The 24,625-nt window shown below is 46.2% G+C and overlaps 1 protein-coding gene across 2 annotated transcripts in view; it reads left to right on the top strand.

Moving 5' to 3' along the window:
* Nucleotides 1–24,625, top strand: part of RYK (receptor like tyrosine kinase) — a 985,672-nt gene that overhangs the window by 677,265 nt on the left and 283,782 nt on the right. The gene's annotated exons all lie outside the window — the stretch shown is intronic.

Below are 24,625 nucleotides of genomic sequence, written 5' to 3'. Positions count from 1 at the left end.
TTAGCCACACCTTATTCAATATTTATGTGGCATCGCTGGCAAAACTACTCAGACAGCTTGGCTTTATTCCAATTTCAAATGCTGATGACATGCAGCTTCTACAATCATTTGATAAAAACTCTAGGAACACTCTGGCCTCTTTCTCAGAAGGTATGACCACAATTGCTGCTTGGATGACAAATAATTTTCTACAGTTAAATGCTGAAAAAACCAAGGTCATGCTTTTCGGTGATGTGCCTTTGCTCTGGTCTCCAGATTGGTGGCCACCTGACCTAGGCGCTGCCCCTGTCCTTAAGACAGTGGTCAAGAACTTGGGCATACGCCGGGACCAGAAACGTACAATAAAAGATCAGGTGACAGCTACTGTAGTTTCCTGATTCCATATGCCAAGCCTTTTCTACAAAGTATTTTCTTTTCTTCCCCTCACGTGTGTAAAACTCTTGTTCAAACATTGGTGATAAACCGCGTGGATTACCGCAATGCACTCTTAATTGCAGCATGTTAGTCTTCACTAAACAGACTTCAGGTAGTTCAAAACACAGCAGCCTGTCTAGTCAAGAACCTACTAGCCAGAACAGCCTCCCTCCCCCTTCTACAACATCTGCATTGGCTACAGATATGTTAGCGGGTTAGATTTAAAATATGATGTATTGTGCACAAAGCGTTAAACTATAAAGGACCCGGTTTTGTAGCTGGAAAACTCATCCAATATCAGCCAAATAAATTCCTTTGATCAGGGGAGAAATCTCTGCTCCTCGTTCCCAATTTCAAGAAATCTCGTATGGGTGGGGAGAAATCTCTGCTCCTCTTTACAAATTTCAAGAAATCTCGTATGGGTGGGATAGCTTTCTTCTACTTAGCCCCCTACTACTGGAATCCACTCCTGATTCATCTCCGTAAGTGCCAAGAATATTTTTCACTTGGAAAACTTCTTAAGACTAAGCTCTTCTGGTCTGTTCTGATAGCTGCACTTCCTACAGCGTGGAGATACCCCTTAGGGGGTGATGTGGGTGCTCTATAAGTAAAATAAATAAATTGCTAAAAGGTTTACGGAGGCCACGCCCCCTTCTCCACCACTCTGCAAATGCACATCCTGGTGCACTACTAGTTGGGGGATGAAGTCCACTTTACTCCTGAGGTACCTTGGGGGCCAAGAAGCCCTCCCTGTACCTCCTGTAAGTCCTATGCAGCTGTATTCCTGAGCGCTGTTCGGCTGCCCAGCTCCCTTTCTCCACCACTCTGCAAACGTGACTGCTAGTTAAAAAACGTCACTGGAACAACCACAGGTTTTAGGGAGGTTATAGTTAGAAATTAGCATTTAAACATAGAAATTCATTTAAAAAAACACGTTTCAGGGACGATAAAGTTTGGAATTAGAATTTGAAAAAACTTAAACTCACGGAACAAAATAAAGGTTAGATCGACGTTCTAGTTATTCTGACATTTTACTCGTGCAAAACCAGAGAAATTCAGCCGCTCTAGTTAGTTGAGCTAACTATAACTCGCGCCCCTGGAATGCACTGCTGATGACGTCACATATTACATCATTCATGACAGGGTCAGAGACATCACAGATGACATCTCAAATGACATCACTGATGACGATATCTACATAATCTCTGATGTATCTACTCCCACCCCAACATGAATGAATGGTTTTCTTGTAAAACGCGACTTTGCCCAAGGGCGTCAAGGCGGTAGGGATAGAAGCCAGCAGTCAAGAGTAGGGGTAATGGGACTTTTAGATTTTAAAGTGCGAAAAGGCATGTCTTTAAGGACTTACGGAAGAGAGAATGCCACTCTTGGCATGAGATCGATAGAGGGAGAGTGTTCCAAAGCTTGGAAGTGGCGACGGCAAAGGCTCTTCCACCACACACCTAGCCCTCTCCTGAGCCTGGGGACTACCAGCCAATTTTTGTTGGCAGACTACTGCTGTTTGGTGGAAACAGACTATTGGGAGAGGCGTTTGAATACTTCAGGGCCAGAATTATGAAGAGCCCTATGGACTATACATAGGGCCTTAAATAAAACTCTCTTTTCTAAAAGAAGTCAATGCAATTTGCGGATTGCTGCGGAAACCAAGTGAAATTTGGGAAGATCCATAACGAGTCTAGCTGCAGCATTCTGGACAAGTTAAGGTTTATGAATGGATCCCTTGTTAATGTCAAGGTAAAGAGCGTTGCAGTAAACTAGCCTTGACAAAATCAAGGCAGCAACTGCCTGCTTTCAAGAAGAGAGAGAGAGCCATGAGAAGATCCTCCTCGGGATCCTAATAACCCATAAACGGGTTGAGACAATTCTGTTGACCTGGGGGTCATAAGAGAGAGTGAATTGTCAACTATAATACCAAGTTTCTTTGCTGATGCAGATGGGCAAGGGCATGATCCGAGCATTTCTAGCCACCAGGAGTGAGACCATATGGATTGTTGGCTGCCAAAGACCAGGACCTCTGTTTTGTCCCCATTGAGTCCCTAAAGGTTGTTTACCATCCAAGAGGCCAAATGCATCTGTTACAATTTGCTGCAGAGGCTTCAATGCTGTTTGTGATGGACACAATTATTTGTGTGTCATCAGCTTAAAACAGGTCTTCCAACCTGAAGGATCTAGTTATCTTGGCCAACGGAGAAACATATAAGTTAAATAAGGTGGGACTCAATGAGGAACCTTGTGGAACTCCACAGAAAATGGGGATGGAGTCAGAATAGAATTGGTCCATCTTTACTTTCTGTGATCTATCTGTCAGAAATGAGGGCAGAAGATCCAAAGCGGAGTCTAATACCCCATTTTTCTGAAGACGGTTGATCAGCCTTGTTGGCGAGGTGGTATCAAACGCCGCAGGAATGAATTTATAGAATTTTAGAGTGAAAATATTTGGCAATCTTGTCACAAAAATCTTGCGAACTATTGTTATATTATGGACCATGCGGAGAAGACCCGTCACCAACACAGTCAGGCACCCAGACAACCAATCAATAACCCATATAGACAGTCGTATAGCTACTCTCCAACACATTAAAGATCACCTAGTAGGGAGCCATTATAAAGCGAAACCCGAAAGAAAGGATGCTATCAGGGGATTTTTTTCTTGCTCAAAATGTAAGGCCAGTAAAAAGAGTAAAAAGGTGAAAGAATATACAGTACCTGGAAAGAAAGCAACAATTCAAATTGGGAAGTTTCTGAATTGCAATTCAGAATATACCGTGTACTGTTTAGAATGCCCCTGCAGAAAACAGTATGTAGGGAGTACCATTGACCCCACAAAAAAAAGAATTTTAGTGCACCTTCAGGCGATTAGAAATAAAGATCAAACGTACCCTGTCGCCCGCCACTTTGAAACCCATCATGATAGTGATGGCAATTTGCTGAGATTCTTCTGTTTAGATCAAGTGGAGAGAGGGGAAAGAGGTGGAGACAGGGTGAAACGCCTAGGCACTTTGAAGTCTAGATATATAATCAAACTACAGGGTAAGGCTCCAACGGGGTTGAACAATGAAGAAGAGATGTGGGTTCACATAGGTTAAATGAATTGAGGTCTCTAGTTAATCAATGGTTGAAACTGGGAAATAAGATCTACAAAGATGTGATCATGTTGAAATGTGTGCGACCTGACTGTAAATATTTCTGGATTATATGTTGTTGCAGTCCTTGTATATAGTAGCAATATAATTGCGATTGGCAATATAGGGATATACAGTGCCCATTCAGGGCAGAATACGTTTTAGACAATCGAGTACAGAATGTGTATAGGATGTGACTAAGCCCATTCAGGGCAGGAGTAAGGTAACATCACAAGGGATTGCAGATAACATATCTATGTAAATACTTTGGTTATGTTTTGAAGGTGGGAAGCAAGGCATCATTTATGACATATAAATAATATTATTTGAATCAAAAGAAAATTGTTTGCTTATTACCAACTTGGAGACTTGTAAATAGATGTGTATAAAGATCAGTGGAATACATTCACAATGGAAATCCAATATGTCTGCCATGTAAGATGAAATCCATGGACACTGTGTGGTACCCTTTCTATGTCATTGATTCTTGCAACTCGAGTGAAAGTGTAACTTTATTTAAACCCACAAGACACAAGAAGTAGGCAAAGTGGCATTTCAAACTTTTATTGAAGCAATTGTACTCTTGTGTAAAATATGTGCGTTGCCATGATTAATAGAATGGAACAAAACAATGTTACCAGCATTACAATAATGTTGAGCAGAATGAATAATTCAACCATTGTGCCTTTGCATTAGTTTATATAAATACATATAATTGCACTCCCCCTCCCCCCCAGCACTGCCTATCCTATAAAGCAAAGGGTGTGCGTGTCTGCCAGAATACCTTAGAGTGGTCTAACTCCCCATTTTCCTACATGCGTGTCATCTGGCAGCCAGCCTTGGTGTAGAACAGGCTGCTGTCCTCTTAAGGATGGTGAAAAATTCAGCTGGGCTAGAATTCAGGCATGTGGCGACCTTCGACAATCCATCGAGATGCTCCTCTGCCTAAACAGAAGCATAGTGTTTATATAATAAGCTGCACTCAGTCGTTCCGTGCCTCAGTCCTGCTGTTGTTGATTCTATCCTCCCAGAGCCGTCGCTGAACAGACAACAGCAAATAACATTTTGCGCAGTGTACTAAGTCCTTGTAAAGAATATTCTACGGCCAGATAATGCCTACTAAGAAATGTAACTGTAAGCAAACCATTTTTTAGTACTTTATCTCATGAGACTGCACAAGCAAATGTGTGTTTAAAGTCATCGTCCAAAAAGATGTCCACTTAAAAAGCTGGCATGTAAAATGGAAGGGGCCAGTATATCACAACACTCTACTTCACTCCACACCACTTATCCCTCTCCACTCCAATCTACCCCACTCAACTCCAATCTACCCCACTCAACTCCAATATACCCCACTCAACTCCAATATACCTCAATCTATTCCATTTTGCTTCAGTCTTCCCCAATCCACTCCAATCTACCTCAGTCTACCACAATCTATCCCACTCCAATCCAGTCTTCCACAACCCACTCAAATCAACCCCACTCCACTACAATCAACACCACTTCCCCACAATCTACACCACTCTACTCTCCCCACTACACCCCACCCCACTCCAATTAATTCGCTCAAATCTACCCCACTCCACTCCAATATACTCCACTCTACCCCACTCAAGCTACCCTATACCAGTCAATTTCACTCCAGCCTACCCCACACCAGTGTACTCCACAATACTCTACTCCACCCATTCTACCCCGTTCTAATCTATTCCACCCCAATCTACTCACTTCACTTAAATCTCCCCAGACTAATTAAATATACCCCACTCAAGCCTACCCCACTCTACTTAACTCTCTCCCAAACCAATTAAATCAACCCCTCTCCTCTTTCATCTACCCCTCTCCACTTTCATCTACCCCACCCCACTCCACTTTCATCTAGCCCACTCCAATTTCATCTAGCCCACTCCATTTTCATCTAGCCCACTCCACTTTCATCTATCTACCCCACTCCTCTTACTTTTACCCCACTCAAATCTACACCACTCTATTCTAATCAATTCTGCCCACTCCAATTAACCCCACTTTAATCTACCCCACTCCACTATATTTCAATCTACTCACAATCTGCCACTCTCCAATCTACCCCCACACCACTCCAGGGTACCCCACTGTACCCTACTTCAAGCCAATCTACCCTTTCCACTCCATCCCAATCTACCCCTTCCACTCCATCCCAATCTACCCCACTCCCACATCTATCTAACCCACTGTAATCCAGTCCAACCCAATCTACCCTACTCTTATCTATACCACTGCACGCCTCTCCAGTCTACCCCACTCTGCTCAATCCAACCCAATCAACCCACCCCTACCACACTCCACTCAAATCTACCTCACTCCAATCTTTCCCACTCCAGTCTGATTTTTCCCAACTCCACTCTGGTCCACTCCAATCTACCCCAATTCAACCCAGTCCAACCCCCTCCACCCCAGTATACCCCTTTCCAAATCACCCCACCCCACTCCAACCTACCACACTCCACTACATTTGTCTACCCCACTCCACGCTACCCCAATCTACCTCTCCACCCTAATCTACCCCACTTCGTCCACTCGTCTTCAGTCTATCCCACTCTACTCAATTTAACAGTCAACCCCAATTTACCACACTGCACTCAAATCTCCCCCACCCCAATCTATCCCACCCTACTCTGGTCCACTGCAATTTACCCCATTCCAGCCCACCACAGTCCAATCTACCCCACCCCTCTCCAAACCAACAGTACCCCATTCCAGCTCAGTCTACCCAACTTCAGTCCAAACGACCCAAGTAAAATCTGCCACACTCCATTGCAGTCTTCCATACTCCACTACAATCTACCCTAGTCCAATTTACCCCACTCCAGTTTACTACACTCCACTCCAATCTCTCCCACTCAAATCAGCCCTACTCTATTGTGCTTAAATCTACCCAAACCTACCCCACTCCATTCTCCACTCCAATTTATCCAACTGCACTCTGCCCCACCCCACTTCAGTCTGCCATACTCCAGTCAAAAGAAAAATAATGTTTGAGACATGTGAGCTGTAGATCACATGCTTTGCATACACCTGCCATCTGGTGATGGGTCCCGATGTTTCAAGTTGTTTGTCTTCAAAGAAGTCTTTCCAGTCACAAGGTAAGGTGACTCCTCCTTTCGGTGATAGTGCGGATTGGGCATCTACTCCATTGTTAGATTGTTTTTTCCACCATAGGGTTCAGACGTGTATTGCTGCGCTCTGGTTTGAAACTGTTCCACAGGTTTCCCTCCGTGCGCAATTCACCTACCCTCAACAGTATAGTTTTCGACCCCGTATCCCATTTCTTCGCATACCGTGTTGGATATATAAAAACTCTATTTCGATCGGGGAAATTCGTGAAAGGCTGTCCGGCCTAACCGCGTCAGTCAATGGAACGGACTCAATTTAAATTCTGCCCTCTGAGCCATGCGAAGTTACCGCGCACCAACTCACACAAAGTGTGCAACTTGTGCTTATCTCCGGAGCACAACGAACAGGACTGCGATGCGTTTAGACCGCTCCGCTCGAAGAAAATGCCCCGCAACCGTCTGGCTCGACGTCCCGAAATGCAGAGCCAAAATATTGGATCCATTCCAGACCTCTTCGGAGGAGATTCCGAGCCAGAGACCTACGAAGCACTGGGGGCCGAAGAAAAACATGAAGATCCTGCATCTGTCTCAGAATCCGCTCCAATGTGAACGAAGACGTTTCACAAGGTCAGCGTATCATGAGTACTGAACCTCGCTTGCCCCAAAGTCCTATTCAGCCAAGAAAAAGGCTCTGGTCCCACCTCTGACTTAGAGCTATGGTCGGCAACGAGAAAATGTTTCCAACGCCCTGCCTTCTGACTCTGCACCGAAACAAACACTAAAGCCTTCTGTCTTGTGATCGAGTCGGCCACACTCTGGCACCGAGCCAAAACCTTCGGCCCTGAAATCGAAACCACTCTCGGAGCCAGTTCCTTCGACACAGAAGCAAAAATCAACTTTGGATCCGAAATCTTCGGCACTAAAAACATTGGCACCAAAAGCTCTGCACCTAAACACAAAGATGTTCTGGTACTACAACAAGAACCCCGTTTTGGCGTCCCGCTTTCAAAACCGAACCCGAAACAGAAGGAACTCTATATTAACCCTAAAACTTGACATATTTGTACTAAATTGCCACATAAACGTAAGCCTGAGTTAGAAGACACTAATCGCATTATTTAAAAATGAAGCATGTTGGTACTAACCATTCTCCTCCTCCACCTCCACAAAACCAGCATTTACTAATTAAACCTACTAATTCTCCACAAACACCTGATGATCAGGATGATGGGGAGATGTTCCTTTACCTGCAGACCCCTGGAAGGATTATAATACTGTTCACCCACAGATAATGATCCTGACCTTTATCCTACAAAGCCTTCTGCACCAGATGACAATGTAGGTTATATAGCGCTGTTAAGCAGAGCTGCTGAATATCATGTGGTACAATTACATAAGGAATCCGTATAGGAGTATTTACTCTTTGAGGCCCTTAGTAGTTCACAAAAATAAACCTACACACTCCCTATGATCAAAGGCATGTTGAGACATGCGGACCGCATATTTAAAGACCCTTTTCGTGCACGCATTCGCACCCCAAGAATAGATAACAAATATAAGCCTGCACCATCAGATCCAGCTTTCATTAAAGGCCAGTTACCTTCACACTCTTTAGTAGTCGCTAATGCCCATAAGCGAACCAATTCACAAACGTATGGAAATGCACCCCCCCCCCCCCCCACAGCCAAAGAGTCGAAATTTATAGGTGCCTCTGGGAAGAGAGTAGCCTCACAAGCAGCAAATCACTGGTGTATTGCTAACACCCAGACCCTTCTAGCCGGGTACGACTGCGCACACTGGGACGAAATGGAGCAGTTGCTCCAATTTTTGCCAGATGAGTATAAATCCAAATCTCAGGACTTGATACAAGAAGGGAAGCTCATCTCTAATTCTTCAATTAGGTGTGCTTTCGATGCCTCTGACACTGCAACTAGGGCAATCAATACCAGTGTATTATTAAGAAGACACGCACAGTTGAGGATTTCCGGGTTTAAACCCGAAGTCTAAGCTTCCATGCTGTACAGACCGTTCGACAAACAACATTCTTTGGTCCTATGGTAGACACGTCCTTAGAGAAAATGAAGAAAGACATAGACGTAGCACAAAAATGTGAGCCCTACAGTCTCCTTCCAACCGTGGTTCCTTTGGTCGCTCCTTCTATTGTTGATGGTCCAAGAATATTTCTTCAGACACTGCCTTTTCACCATACAAAGGCAACAATCAGTCCTTTTCCTCAAGAGGTTTCTGTAGAGGAGGGTACAGAGGCAAGGATAGAGGTAAAGGTTCCACAACATGAACCTCCCCCTCACCTAACAAACAGTAACTTGCTTACGCTTCCCCCGATCATTTAACACCTGTCGGGGGACATCTTTCACAATTCCTCCCTGTCTGGCAACCAATAACTACAACTGGGTGCTAGGAATTATCCAATCTGGTTAATGCCTGGAACTTGCTGCCAATCCTCCAAACATTCCCTCACGTTCACACAAAATGTCACTAGATCATCTACACCTCCTCGAACAAGAGGTTCAGTCTCTCCTTTCAAAAGGAGCCATAGAACCTGTACTGCTACAATGTCAAGGGTCAGGCGTATAATCCCTGTACTTTCTAATACCCAAGAAGGACGGCTCTTTCAGACCCATTCTAGACCTCAGAGAGCTAAATTATTACGTACAATCAATCATTTTCACATGGTGACACTTCAATAAGGGCTCCCACTTCTACAGCAAGGCGACTCTGTCTGCTCTATACTTGAAGGACGCATATTTTCACATCCCAATACATCCCGTTCATCGCAAATATCTCAGATTTGTGATAGCGGGCAGCATTACCAGTTCAAAGTGCTTTCTTGTGGAGTCACCACTCCTCCCAGAGTATTCACCAAATGCCTAGCAGTAGTCGCTGCTCACCTGAGAAGACAACACATACATGTCTTCCCATACTTGGACGACTGGCTCATCAAAGCGTCTCCAGCATACTCACATATAATACTACAATTACTGCACCAACTGGGGTTTACAGTCAATGTGTTGAAGTCTCATTTCGAACCTTCCAACACACAAACCTATCTAGGAGCCACTTTAGATACTCAAAAAGCTCTAGCTTTTCCAAATGCAGCCAGAATTCACAATATTCAGACTCTATTCGTTCAGTTTCAGCCCAACCCCTCACTACCAGCTCAAGTGTATATTGCAACTGCTAGAAATAATGGTGTCTTTCATCATGAAGCATCCCCTTCAGGAATGCTTAGCGAGTCCGGTGAACCAGTTGCATGGTTATTTAACCAATCTAGTGCTTGTAAACGGCCGCACCCATCGCTCTCTGCAGTGGTGGAACCCACAAAATCTATCCACGGGGCGGTCCTTCATCGACCCTGTTCCACAGACCGTGCTAACAGCAGACGCATTGTTCACTGGTTTGGAAGCTCATCTCCAAGAACACACAATTCAAGGCTGTGGAGTCAAAAGCAAAAGGATCTCCACATAAATCATTTAGAGCTTTTAGTAGTGTTTCTACCGATCAGAGCCTTTCAAATTCACCTCCTAGGCAAAGCTGTCTTAGTCCGCACCGACAACATGACAGCTATATACAAAAACCAGGGGGGGACACACACTCTCCAACTGTCACACCTAGCACAAGCCATTTTGGAAATGGGCCATACACCACAGAATTTATCTCCTAGCAGAACACCTTCCATGAATAAACAATCAAATTGCCGACCTTCTCAGCAGACAAAGGCAGCAAATTCACAAATGGGAACTTCACCTTAAAGTTCTCCTCCCATTTTTTTCAAAATTGAAGTTTTCCTTAAATAGATCTGTTCGCCATTCACAAACGCAAAATGCCCAAGCTGCACCTCCAGGTATCCACACCTGCTCTCCAAAGACAATGCACTATGGATGAAATGGTCAGGCATATTTGCCTATGCTTTTCCGCCCCTCCCACTCATTCCACTAGTGGTTTGGAAGCTCAGGCAAAGATCCCTCAGATTAAATCTAATAGCTCCCACATGGGCCCATCAACCTTGATTCACAGTACTGCTGGAGCTGGTAGTAGTTCCACATCAAAAGCTGCATCTCACATCCAGTCTCCTCACCCAGAGCCGTGTAGAAATCAGACACCCAGACCCCAAAGAACTGAACCTAGCGATCTGGCTCCTGAAGTCCTAGTTTGGTTATCTGAATCTTCTACCAGACTGTATGAACATCATACAAGAGGCCAGAAGGCGTACGGCAAGAGCTTGTTATGCTGCTAAATGGAAACTATTTGTTATATATTGTAATAATAACAATATCAATCATTTGGATGCTTCCATACAAAATATAATCTGTTATTTATTACACTTGCAGCAGTCTGGATTATTTTATACATCTGCTTACATCTCGCTGCAATAGCTACGTACCGACAAAATAGACAGTACTGGTCTCTGTTTAGAGTACCAGTTATCAAAGCCTTTATGGAAGGACTAAAAAAAATGTATACCACCAAGACTTCCACCTGCCCCAATGTGTAACCTTAACATAGTCCTTACATGAATAATGGGTCTACCTTTTGAACCAATGCATAAATATGAACTGCGATTTCTATCATGGAAAGTCGCTTTCCTCATTGCAGTTACTGCACTGAGGAGAGTTGGTGAGCTATAGGCACTAACCATAGAAGAACCTTATTTCCAACTTCACAAAGACAAAGTGGTTCTTCATACTAACACTACATTTTGTACCTAAAGTAGTATTAGCCTTTCACATCAATCAATCGGTTGAGTTACCTGTGTTCTTTCCTCAACTAGATTCAGTAGCAGAACGAGCTCTACACACATTAAATATCAGAAGAGCTTAGTTACAGTACATAGAAAGAACAAAACCATTATTCAAGAGTAAACAACTTTTTGTCCTTTTGCTCCACCTCAGAAAGGCAACCTATATCCAAATGAGGTATTGCTAGATGGATTGTTAAATGTATGAAAACATGTTATGCAAAAGCAAAGAGAACTTTAACAATACCCCCTAGATCGCATTCCACTCGCAAAATAGGGGCTACTATGGCGTTCTTAGGAAACATTCCCATAGCTGACATCTGTAAAGCTGCAACATGGTATACACCCTACACATTCACCAAGCACTATTGTGTCGATTTGTTAGCAAGGAAGCAAACTAATATAGGCCAGGCAGTACTAAGAACACTCTTTCAGACAACTGCAACAGCTACAGGTTAGCAACCACTTTGGGAGAATACTGCTGTATAGTCTATGGAAAGCATGTGATCTACAGCTCACATGCCTCGAACGGAAAATGTTACTGACCCAGTAAGCATCTGTTTTTTACATGAAGAGCTGTAGATTCACATGCGCCCACCCACCTCCCCGGGTACCTGTTGCAGTTTCTTACTCGTATACATACGCAAGGACATCTTTATTCTACTCTTACTAACTCCATTCTCACCCTCGGAGGAAAAACAATCGAACAATGGAATTGATGCCCATGCGCACTATCACCGAAAGGAAGAGTCACCTTATATCGGGACTGGAAAGACTTCTTCAAAGACAAACAACTTACAAACATCCGGACACAACTCTAGATGGCAGGAGTATGCAAAGCATGTGAATCTACAGCTCTACATGCCAAGAACAGATGCTTACTGGGTAAGTAACATTTTCCATAAGGGGTCAGGGTAGGAATACCCTAGCCCATAGACCCCATGGAGGGACCCATGAAGGATCCCTCCCCCAGGGGGCCAAAACAAAAAATATGCCAAAGAATGCCTCAATCCCACAGGGCTTGTGCAGGGTTGGAAAAGAAAAAAAGAAAATGGCCGCTGGGTCGCATTAATTAGAAGTCCCAGGGAGCTCCCCCTCCCCAAGCCGTAAAGACCCCGTGGAGCCTACCTGCTGGGCTAAAATTTGCATGGAAGGAGGGGGGCCCACATCTAAATGGCCCAGGACCCCAGCCCCTGAAGGCAATTTCATTAATAAAGCCCCCTCCCCCATCCCACGAGCCATTAAAGACCCCCAGAAGCCCTCCGGGGGCAACGTTTTTTTAAAAGGGCCACGTTAACTACATAAAAGGGAGGTGGCCACACAGCCCCACTCCTTCAGCTGTTAATAGCCCCGGGGACCTAATCCTCCGGTGCCATCTCACTTGCTGTGTCCGGGTGGAGCCAACCCCCGGGACATTACAGTTTTCCTGCCCGCACCAGAGCGGACAGGGAAACGTGTTTGCTCCCACTTGGCGGGAGCATTTTTGAATCTCCTGCCAAGTGGTAGCAAACACATAGTCTGATCCGTGCCGGCAGGAGCTTTAAAAATGCTCGAGCAGGATTGGAACAGACTTTTGATCTAGTAGCTGCTCCCGCTGGGTGGGATCTCTGCCAGCTCCCTCACTGTGCGGGGTAGTGCCTTGGGCTCCTCCCACTGCCCCCCAAAATAATGCATGGTGGGTACTCTATGTGGGCCCCAGGGCACCCACCTTTAATAGTTAATTTCCCATTGTTTCGGCCCCCCCCCCCCCCGGTCCGAGAATGGCTCCGTCCCCTTTATTTTGATTAGTGGCCCTGGGGAATGTGGTTCCTAGGGACAACCAAGGTTTGGGGAGGGAGCCTTTCTGCCCCCCCCCTTCCCTTTATTTTTACTAGTAGCCCTGGAGGATGGGTACCCCAGGGCCTAACCAGGCATGGGGAGACCACCGTGCACCCCCCACCCTTCCCTTTATTTTTACTATTAGGCCTGGGGGATGGGGTATCCAGGGCTGAACTAGACTCTAGGAAGGGGGTTGCTCGGTCACCCTCCCCTTAAATGTTTTTTTTAAAGGGCCCTATGGGAATGTCCCCAGAACCTAACTAGGGTCCCCATAGCCCCATAAGGGTTATGTATGTTCCCGTATCCCAAAGAGCAAGGGTCCATACAGACTAGTAAAGGCACTGGGAGTGGGCCACGCTTCCCTCCTCCCCTTTAATTAAAATTAAAAGGCCCTGGGGATGGAGTCCCCAGGGCCTAAAAGGCTTGGGGAGGGAAGCCATGTTCCTTTATCCCTTTTTATGAAAAAGGCCCTGAAAATTGGGGTCCTCAGGTTCTAATGAGGCTCGCGGAGAGGGCCACGAAGCCCCCCTCCCCTTTAAAAAATAAGAGGTATTGAGTCCCGAAAAGGCTCTGGAAGGGGGCCACATGGCTTCCCTAGCCTTTAAAAAACATACTCCCTGTTGGCAAGCCTCACCCACGCACTGCCTTTGACCATGCGTGGTGGGGGGGTTAGCTTTACGTACGGTAATGAAAAATTGTTATGGTTAGGGGGGATAAAAAGACCTTTTTTGGGGTTTTTTTTTAAACTTTAAAATTCGCTGTATTAAATCAAAGGTTAAACTAACGTTACAGTTAGGTGAATATGTCCGTGACAACATTAAAGTTTTGAACAAAAAAAACACAGAAGTTCACCAGTTCTAGTTAGCAGAGCTACCTAGAACCCCGCCATCCACTGCTTATGACCTCACATACGACCTCATTTCTGTCATAATTTATGACCTCATTGATGACACCTCAAATGACATCACTGATTGCATCATCCAGTGAGTGTGTTAGTTTGTTTTATGGTTTACATAGAGGCAGGTAATTACCATATTACTTTTCTACCTAATTTTGTATAGCCTGTGTCCTGCTATTCAATGTAAATGTTTACAAAATGCACGTGCTCCTAACACACCATAGGTGTGTTGAGGTACTGAACAAATTATAAATCTGTGTATTGAAAAGTAACTGTGCACAGGTAACAATTGACAGCTTGTGTTAATTATCTTCCGCACAAGTGTTTTGGTACTGCAGAAAAGAAAAGTTTCCAACAGGCACTAATTCTATGTACTACATAATAAGTATTGTAAGCAGTCTTGAGTTATTAGAAGCTTCTCATCCTAACAATTTCTTCTTAACATAGAAGATTGTGCGCACCAGGTACTAACCTGTGTACACATGATTGTTTTGCTTTAGAATATGGGATATCTGTAAAGCTTTCACCACCGTATGAAGGCTGCACGTAATGTGATCTTTAGCACCGTCAGACCTTGGGTATATTAAGTGAATAGTCTCTCTCTTGGGACACGTTTTGTATTTCTCATGAGTGTCACTGTCTGAAAGCAGTGTGGTACAGAGTAAACTCTCTCCATAGAGTAAGCTGTGTTAACCGTACCCACTTTTCTACTTATATTTACTTTATGGCTCAATGTATGTTCGGGCATTAGTTATGTAATAGGGCTACGGTATCTTAAGAACCTTTTTTTTAACGAAACATTTGTATACAGATTGAACACCGTGTGCAGGATAGGTTACCCTTTCATCTGTAGTTAATGGTCAACACAAACTCTGCTACCCATGAAGTGCAAGATATAGGGTCAGTGTTGCACATAACACAAGCTTGCTTTACCTATGATGGTTGTATGTATGTTAGCAGTAATGACGCTTCATGTTCTTCTGAGCTATTTTGCCCTTTCATAGCTCTATTGCTATACATGTTTATACAGCAGTCTGTACAAAAGAATTTTGGATGATGTAATCAGTGATATAATTTGAGATGTCATCAGTGGTATCGAAGAACATTTCTCAAGTGATATCATAAGCAGTGCATGGTGCGGGCGAAAGTTATAGCTAGCTTGGCTTAACATTAATATTGTCCACCGACCTATTCACCTAACTATAATGTTAGTTTAACCTTTGTTTTTTTTCAGTGAAAACACGCATGCACACGCCTCCCCCTCCCTTGAAACTAAATGCAGCCCAATGAGACATTTTATTTGGTGGAACTGTACTAATAAATGAACAGTTACTACAGTGCAAAAGTTTATTTTCAGTTTATTACAACAATACAGCTACATCGACATGGCAGGAAAACACTTTACTGCCTCACAGATTGCATATAAAAATTCGCGTTTTTGCTGCATATTTTAATCCACCTTGCTGCATGATATTGTCATCCATGCTACATAAATCTAGTTGCCCTTACATTGTTAAAGCAGAGGATTTTGGGGGCTATCGTTATGACTCTGAAATCCGTATTTCAGAGGTAACCATGTGCACTATTGTATGGTACTCTATGAAATCTAGATTTTTACACACCTGCTTTTTGTGATACTAAACCATATATATATATATATATATATATATATATATATATCAGTAGCCAGTAGGTAGTTCTAGTTAGGACCTAGTTTCCCTAGGAAAAGCAAATTTTGATTTGCAAATATCGTTGGCACCTTTGACGAATCTTAGGGAAATTTTCTATACTAATGGGGCGCTCGGGTCAGCTCCTGTCTTGAAAGTTTCGGGGTGATTAATGAAGCGGGGGCCGAGGTAAAAGGGTGTGTTCCAAAACGCGTTTTCTCCATGTTAATTTCCATAGGAAACTTTACAGAAGGCTACAGCCCGAACTGCTGAACGGAATTTCACCAAATTTGGTAAAAAGGTAGCTCTTGGTTTAGAAAGTGACCTTTTTAGGACTCGCTGAGTCAGTGCATGCGCTGCTCTGCAAGACATTTTGTAAGCAGGTTTTAAAAGTGCTGCTAGCAAAGGCTTGGCCACCAGCTTGCGATTACGAGCACAAGCGCGCGCCTCGCCTCTCCTCTCCAATACAGATTGCTGTGACTCATGCTGGTTTGTTCGCACTCCCCCCTCCCTTCTCCCCCCTCTGTTTTCATCACTTTCTTCACTTTCCCCCGCCTTTCTCATAACCTCTGCTTGCATTACCTCCTCCTTTGGCCCCCCGCCATTCTCGTCTGCTTTAGTTTTTTTTTTTAATTGCTGTGACTCATGCTGGTTTGCTCGCACTCCCCCCTCCCTGTCCTCCGCCCCTCCCCCGCCGCATCTCACGTTGGGCCCATGGTTGGCGTCCTTGCTGCGTTACTGCTGAAGACTTGCCCAGATGGGAACCAGGCAGCACTCAGATTGATTGCCCATTCACAGACCTGCGTCGTGTTCCCGGGCGCATGAATCCAGTCACCGTCTCTTCAGCCTGGCGACAGTCTCTGCTCAGCCAGACGTTCTTGTCCTCGTGTTTAATCCTGGAAGCAGGGACTCGAGTGCTTGAATAGAGGTGCAACACACCTCACAACTTTGGCACTATGTACGTTTGCAGACGGCCTCAGCCAAACGCCTCGCCTCTTTAATTTGACAGCCTTGATTCGGCCTGGGTGTATGTTACTTTCCTCAGTTTCGTTTCACTTCTGACACACTAGGCCCCCGTTGCAGACGGGCCTGGGGTTTCACTCAGAGCTGGTTTGCCTACGGTACTACCACGCATGCGCAACCCGAACCCCGCACCTTCCTGACTCACCTGCTCGACTCACTGGTTCAGGGCGGTTTTGTTATTGTGAGCAGGCACTCCGTTGTTCCCCGATGACACAGCTGAGCACCAGGTATTTCAGACCAAGCCTGCCTGCTCACTGAGTACGCCAAGCCTTGTATGGGGACACTTCATAGCCAATAGGTCTCGCTTTTGGGGCTTTCTAAGTATTTAGTTATGCAGCACAATATTCTTGGTGCAACAACAACTGTTGCATGGCCAAACACTTAAAAGGTCCCATAGGCGAGACCTATTGGCTATGCCAATGCTTGTTGTTAAATGGTGTAAATCCGTTGCGTAGTTTTGAGAAAATTAAATATTTACAGATATCTATGTCGACGCGAAGGATCTACGAACCACACGATCTCGAGCCTTGCAATATGATTGGCTGCCAACAGTTCCAACCAGGAAGTGTTGGCAGCTATCCTGTGACTCGGTTGAACTGAGTCACAAGAAAAAAAAAGTAAAAAATTAAGAAACTGGGGCAGGGTAGAATCACCCTGATGCCCTAGGCCTGGACATCTTGAGCAGGCCTAAAAAGGCAGGCCAAAAAAGCATTTTCACATAGGGTCCGCAAATCCTGCTGAAAAGTTTCATTTTCTTGAATCCTCCAGGTGGGCAAGGTCCCGGGGGCAATGCCTTTGTCTAGTACATAAGGTTCTATATGGAGGGGGAGCTACGAACATTCAATTCTTATTTTCCTGATTTATGCTGCGACGCAGTCTTAGGTCAGCCAACGTAGGACTGCTACAGGTCTCTCAGATTTTTTTTTTTAAAAGCCAGAAGGGGGAGCATGAGCTTCTCCCACCTAGTAGCCAAACTCTGGAGTTCCCTCCCTACCACAACAAGATTGCAACCGAATAGGTCTCTTTTTAGGAAACTGGTAGAGACCTGGCTTTTCCCCTAAGTTATTACGTTAGCGAGCCTGGGCATCGGTATCTACTCACCTCAGCGCCAAGGTGCCTCGGCAATCGCACGCTTTACAAGTATATCAGTCAGTCAGTTAGTCAATGCTGAATTATGATACAGAGGCCCCAGGGACCGCCACCTCCCCAGCGCTATGCTAATGATATGCGGCCCTCCCATGCCTTGGGGACCCCCACCTCCCTGGGGCTGCCTTAAAAAACATGGTGTTTGGGGGGGGGGGCTCGAGCCCCCCACCCTGCCCCGGGGACCACCACCCCTCCAGGGCATACATCGATTGAGTGCGGGGTTCCGTTGCGGACCCCAGGCCTCGGGGAACCCCACCTCCCCGGCTGCACAGAAGATGGGAGGGGGCCTCGCAGCCCACCTCAAGGAGCCCTCCTTGTCCCTGGGGTTCCCCTGCCGTCCCCAACACAGAGGCCATGCCCTGGGGATGGGGTACCCAGGGTGGAAAATGGCCAGGGAGAGGGGGCCACTCTGCCCCCCTCCATTTTCTCAACTAAAAAAAAAATGGCCTGGCCTTGGGGGATGGGTTCCCTGGGGCCGAAAGCGGCCTGGGGAGTGGGGCCGCACAACCCCTGCCTTAATTTTTTTTTTTAAATGGCTCAGGCCCCACAGGATGGGATCCCGGGGCCCAAAAGGGTCAAGGGAAGTGGGGCCACACAGCCCCCCTTATTAAAATCAGAAAAAACTAAAAGAAACCTGCAATTCGCCAGAGGCCTTGCACCTTCCTTGCACGACTCTGCAAATGCGCCTTCTGGCACGCTGTGGGTTGGGGGGGATGAAGTCCCCTTCACTGGTAAGGGTCCTTAGGGGCCAACTAGCCCACCAGGTACCTCAAGTAAGCCCCACACAGTGGCATTGCTGAGAGGTGGTAGGAGGCCACGCCCCTTTTCACACTACTCTGCAAACGCGCCTCTTGGTGCACTGCTAGTGGGGCGATGAGGACCTCGGGACTAAAGTGGACTTCATCCCCCAAGCAGAAGTGCTCCAGGAGGTGTGTTTGCAGAGTGGTGAAGAAAGGGGGCGTGGCCTCTGAGCACATCTTAGCAGTCCAGCTGTGTGGGTCTTACTGCACCTCGGTTGCCTCTTTTTGCTCCTCAGTTGCCTTTCTGCACCTCGGTTGCCTCTGTCTGCACCTCGGTTGCCTCTTTCTGCACCTCGGTTGCCTCTTTCTGCACCTCGGTTGCCTCTTTCTGCACCTCGGTTGCCTCTTTCTTCACCTCTGTTGCCTCTTTCTTCACCTCGGTTGCCTCTTTCTTCACCTCGGTTGCCTCTTTCTTCACCTCGGTTGCCTCTTTCTTCACCTCGGTTGCCTCTTTCTTCACCTCGGTTGCCTCTTTCTTCACCTCGGTTGCCTCTTTCTTCACCTCGGTTGCCTCTTTTTTCACCTCTGTTGCCTCTTTCTTCACCTCGGTTGCCTCTTTCTTCACCTCTGTTGCCTCTTTCTTCACCTCTGTTGCCTCTTTCTTCACCTCTGTTGCCTCTTTCTTCACCTCTGTTGCCTCTTTCTTCACCTCTGTTGCCTCTTTCTTCACCTCTGTTGCCTCTTTCTGCAACTCCTGCCTCTTTCTGCAACTCCTGCCTCTTTCTGCAACTCCCTCGCCTCAACTTCCTCGCCTCTTTCTGCAACTTCCTCGCCTCTTTCTGCAACTTCCTCGCCTCTTTCTGCAACTTCCTCGCCTCTTTCTGCAACTCCCTCGCCTCTTTCTGCAACTCCCTCGCCTCTTTCTGCAACTCCCTCGCCTCTTTCTGCAACTCTTGCCTCTTTCTGCAACTCTTGCCTCTTTCTGCACCCCTCTTGCCTCTTTCTGCACCCCTCTTGCCTCTTTCTGCACCCCTCTTGCCTCTTTCTGCACTTCTCTTGCTTCTTTCTGCTGCTTTCTTCCTCTTTCTGACCATTTCCTACATATGTCCGCATAGTTAGAAATTAGCATTTAAAAAACCTTAGAAATTAACTGAAAAAACAATTTTCAGGGACGTTATAGTTAGTAATTAGCATTTTAAAAAATAGCTATTCACTGAAACAAGCATTGCAAATGCAATAGGTCTCGCATTAGAAAAGTTGGAGTTATTGGTCTTGTAAATGACATATTTTATTTATTTGTTGGTTTTTAAAATTGCTAAATTGATGGCTTTGTCATTTACAATGCCAATAGTTATAACTTTCGCGAATGTGACACCTATAGCATTTGGAATGCAACATGTTTTGTATTTATGTGACTTAGATGGCAGCTCTGGTCGTTAGGCCACATCTCTAGAGAGCAGGAGAGTGCAGCAGGGGAGAGAAGCACAGCAATGCAATAGGTCTCGCATTAGGAAAGTTTGAACTATTGGTATTGTAAAGGACACATTTTTTATTTATGTGCTTGTTTTGAAAATAGCGAAATTAATAGCTTTGTTATTTACAATGCCAATAGTTTTATCTTTCGCAAATGTGACACCTATTGTAACACAATATGTGTTGTGAGGGTGAGGGTGAGGGGTTGAGGGTGAGGGGTTGAGGGTGAGTGAGGGTGAGGGGTTGAGGGTGAGTGAGGGTGAGGGGTTGAGGGTGAGTGAGGGTGAGAGGGTGAGGGTGAGTGAGGGTGAGAGGGTGAGGGTGAGTGAGGGTGAGAGGGTGAGGGTGAGGGGTTGAGGGTGAGTGAGGGTGAGGGTGAGTGAGGGTGAGGGTGAGGGTGGGTGAGGGTGAGGGTGAGTGAGGGTGAGGGGGTGAGGGTGGGTGAGGGGTTGAGGGTGGGTGAGGGTGAGGGGTTGAGGGTGAGTGAGAGTGAGGGTGAGTGAGGGGTGAGGGGTTGAGGGTGAGTGAGGGTGAGGGGTTGAGGGTGAGTGAGGGTGAGTGAGGGTGAGGGTGAGTGAGGGTTAGGGTGAGGGTGGGTGAGGGTGAGTGAGGGTGGGTGAGGGTGAGTGAGGGTGAGGGTGAGTGAGGGTGAGTGAGGGTGGGTGAGGGGTTGAGGGTGAGTGAGGGTGAGGGGTTGAGGGTGAGGGGTTGAGGGTGAGTGAGGGTGAGGGTGAGTGAGGGTGAGTGAGGGTGAGGGGTTGAGGGTGAGTGAGGGTGAGGGTGAGGGGTTGAGGTTGAGTGAGAGTGAGGGTGAGGGGTTGAGGGTGAGTGAGAGTGAGGGGTTGAGGGTGGGTGAGGGGTTGAGGGTGAGGGTGAGTGAGGGTGGGGGTGAGGGGGTGAGGGTGAGGGGTTGAGGGTGAGTGAGGGTGGGGTGAGGGGGTGAGGGGTTGAGGGTGAGTGAGGGTGAGGGTGAGTGAGGGTGAGGGGTTGAGGGTGAGGGTGAGTGAGGGTGAGGGGTTGAGGGTGAGTGAGAGTGAGGGTGAGTGAGGGGTTGAGGGTGAGGGGTTGAGGGTGAGTGAGGGTGAGGGGTTGAGGGTGAGGGGTTGAGGGTGAGGGATTGAGGGTGAGTGAGGGTGAGGGGTTGAGGGTGAGTGAGGGTGAGGGGTTGAGGGTGAGTGAGGGTGAGTGAGGGTGAGGGGTTGAGGGTGAGGGGTTGAGGGTGAGAGGTTGAGGTTGAGGGTGAGGGGTTGAGGGTGAGTGAGGGTGAGGGGTTGAGGGTGAGTGAGGGTGAGTGAGGGTGAGGGGTTGAGGGTGGGTGAGGGGTTGAGGGTGAGTGAGGGTGAGGGTGAGTGAGGTTGAGTGAGGGTGAGGGGTTGAGGGTGAGTGAGAGTGAGGGTGAGTGAGGGTGAGGGGTTGAGGGTGAGTGAGAGTGAGGTTGAGTGAGGGGTTGAGGGTGAGGGGTTGAGGGTGAGTGAGGGTGAGGGTGGTTGTGGTGGTGGATGTGGTGGTGGATGCGGTGGTGGTGGATGTGGAGGTGGTGGTGGATGTGGTGGATGTGGGGTGATTGCGGCTTGCAAGCTTATTCCGCTCACGTTATGCAGTTTCAAACATGATTGCCACTATTACTATCAAATTCACTTGGCAGCAAGCTGGTGAACTAATTAAAAGAAAGTCGTATTCAGCGTTATGGCCGGTACTTTATTCCAGCAAAGTGGCAAGCCAGTACACACCAATGAGCTAGTAAAGCTAAAAACACACCACATGGCACAATTGCTGGCTGAGCGAGCAGAAGTAAGCCAAACAGCTTTCCCGTAGCTAAGGAGAGCTGAGCTCTTTTTGTAGCAGCACGCATAAGAAAAGTCCCGTATTTTCACCAAAACACTCTCTGATAATGATCAGCCGAATTCAGAAGGCTTCCTGCCCTCATATATTCCCAAGAGAGCAGTAATCTTATAAGGAAATGCTGTCATCACACCTAAAGCTACGGATGAGGAGAGCTTGCTGGAAGACATTCAATTAATGAAAAAAAAAAAAGAAAAGGAGACACGGCCGGCCGGCCGTGAACTGAAAGCCCGGCCGGCCGTGAAAAAGCCTTTGATGCCGCAGGGGGTAATTAGGGGAGGAGAATGGCTGGGCTGAGGCACAGCGCCAAGCCTTTGATGCAGCAGGGGGCGGAGCGGGAAGAGCTGCTGGCGGCACTAAGCTGACGATTTGATGCTGTGCACGCGCATTTTAACTAATTGCGCTTGCGCATTGAGTTAAAAGTGCACATGCACTTCATCAAATCGCCAGTGAATCGCCAGTGTAGGTAAGCTTTGTTTAAGCCCCCATAGTCTCGCTCTGCTCAATGCGCATGCGCATTGACAGGCGAGACCTAAAAACACAAGTTTCAGGGAAGTAATAGTTATGCTGATATTTTACCCGTACAAAACAGAGAAATTGAGCTGTTTTAGTTAGCTGAGCTAACTATAACTTGCTCCCCTGCAATGCACTGCGGATGACGTCACATATAGCATCACTCATGTCATGGTCGGTGACATCTCTGATTACATCACTGATGACATCTCAAATGACATTACTGATGACATCATAATATCTGATGCACCTCCTAACACCCTAATATAACATTTCATACACCCACTCTAAAATACAGACTACCATTATCAAAACCATAGACCTACGAATGCCAGTTAGTGCATACCCACTTACTGATTCACAGGTCTACACACACACATCCACTCTCTAACCCATAGTCACTCATGCATGCAGTCACTCATCAATACAACCACTGATGTATGTACTCATACACCCATACAGACACCGCCACTCACCCATAGTTACTCACACACCTAGTCAGTCACCCACAGAATCAATAACACTGTCCTTTACTCACCTATGCAGTCCTACACACACCACCTCACTAATTCATACAGATACTAACACATACTCTCTTCTACAATCACGGACACAAGCACACTCGCCCATACGGCCACCCTCACAATCCCTCACTCGCACATATAGTCACCTACATACTCCAACACTCACATATACTAACTTACACATCTGTAGTTACTCAAACATATACCACTGAGACACCCATTCACTCACCAGCACAGCCATAGGCACACTCTCTCACCCATACAGCCCCTCGCAGATGCACCCATGAACAAATACACCCAGTGAATCACCCACTCACACATCCATGAAAGGAGTCACACACCCATACATGTACTCAGACAACCAATCATTAACCCATATAGACACTCCTATATCTACTCAGCAACCCATGCAGCCACTTACACACCAACTAACATACTGATACAGACATTCACACAGATTATTCATTCACCCATGTATTCACTAAGACACGTTTAATCACTCACTTATATAGTCAGTCACACACCACTAAATCATCCATTCAGACACTCATACACCCACTCATTCTTCAGTACACCTTGGCATAAACTTTATAGAAACACTGTCACTGGATGATGTCATCAGTGATGTCATTTGAGATTAAATCAGTGATGTCACTGACCAAGTAATATGGGACGTCATCTGCAGTGCATTGCGGGGCGCGAGTTATAGTTAGCTCAGCTAACTATAACGGCTGAATTTCTCTGGTTTTGTACGAGGGAAATGTCAGCCTAACTATAACGTCCCTGAAACCTGTTTTTTCCAGTGAATATATATATATTTTCTAAGGTTTATTTATATGTGTTCATATATGTGTGTGTGTTTATATCCTTCATCCAAACAGCTGATTCTCAAGCCACTTAAGACTGCAAGTCCTCAGCAGGGTGGCTAGCCCCTAATCATACCTTACAAGTCTCCTGCTGTTCATATGCAGTCCACGTATTAACACACAAGACAGCCGGGACTCTCAATCCATCCGCGTGTTTAATCAGATTCCAGCAGCATTATATATATATAAACTTGCTGTGCGTGTGTTTGCAGAGATTGTTGATCGTGGAAATGGGCAACGACTTACCAGAGGCAAACAGAATGACCCAGTTTTTCGGCAGAGTTAAAAGTTGTATGTTCGTGATGGGTGTTGGAGGATCACATGAGCTTGGCTTCGGTGTTTGGTTATCCTTAATACGGCCTTCTACAACTCCAGTTTGACATTGAAGCTTCTGTCTGTTTTGGGACTCGGACGTTATTCAAAGCGTGATTAGAACAAAACACAGACTTACGTTTGAAAAAAGGAGTATGACTGTCCTTCTGATTTAGCAGTGATTGCACTGATTGCTTGGGGAAACGTTCTTTGTCCGTAGCTACTTAATGTGCATTGCGATATTGTGAAAGGATTGCATCGTATATTTATGGAGAATGGAGCTTTCAGCAGGTCCTCAGTAGTGGCCGCAGTCTTGGACGCTATTTGTACCTGGGGAGCACGTATTTGTATTTCAAAAAACATGGCGTGATGTAACTCGCTGGAACCTGCCCAGA

Source organism: Lissotriton helveticus, chromosome 11 (assembly GCF_964261635.1).
Source record: "Lissotriton helveticus chromosome 11, aLisHel1.1, whole genome shotgun sequence".
Lineage (NCBI taxonomy): Eukaryota > Metazoa > Chordata > Amphibia > Caudata > Salamandridae > Lissotriton > Lissotriton helveticus.
Note: the sequence above shows the minus strand (reverse complement) of the source record. Positions and strands in the feature narration are given on the sequence as shown.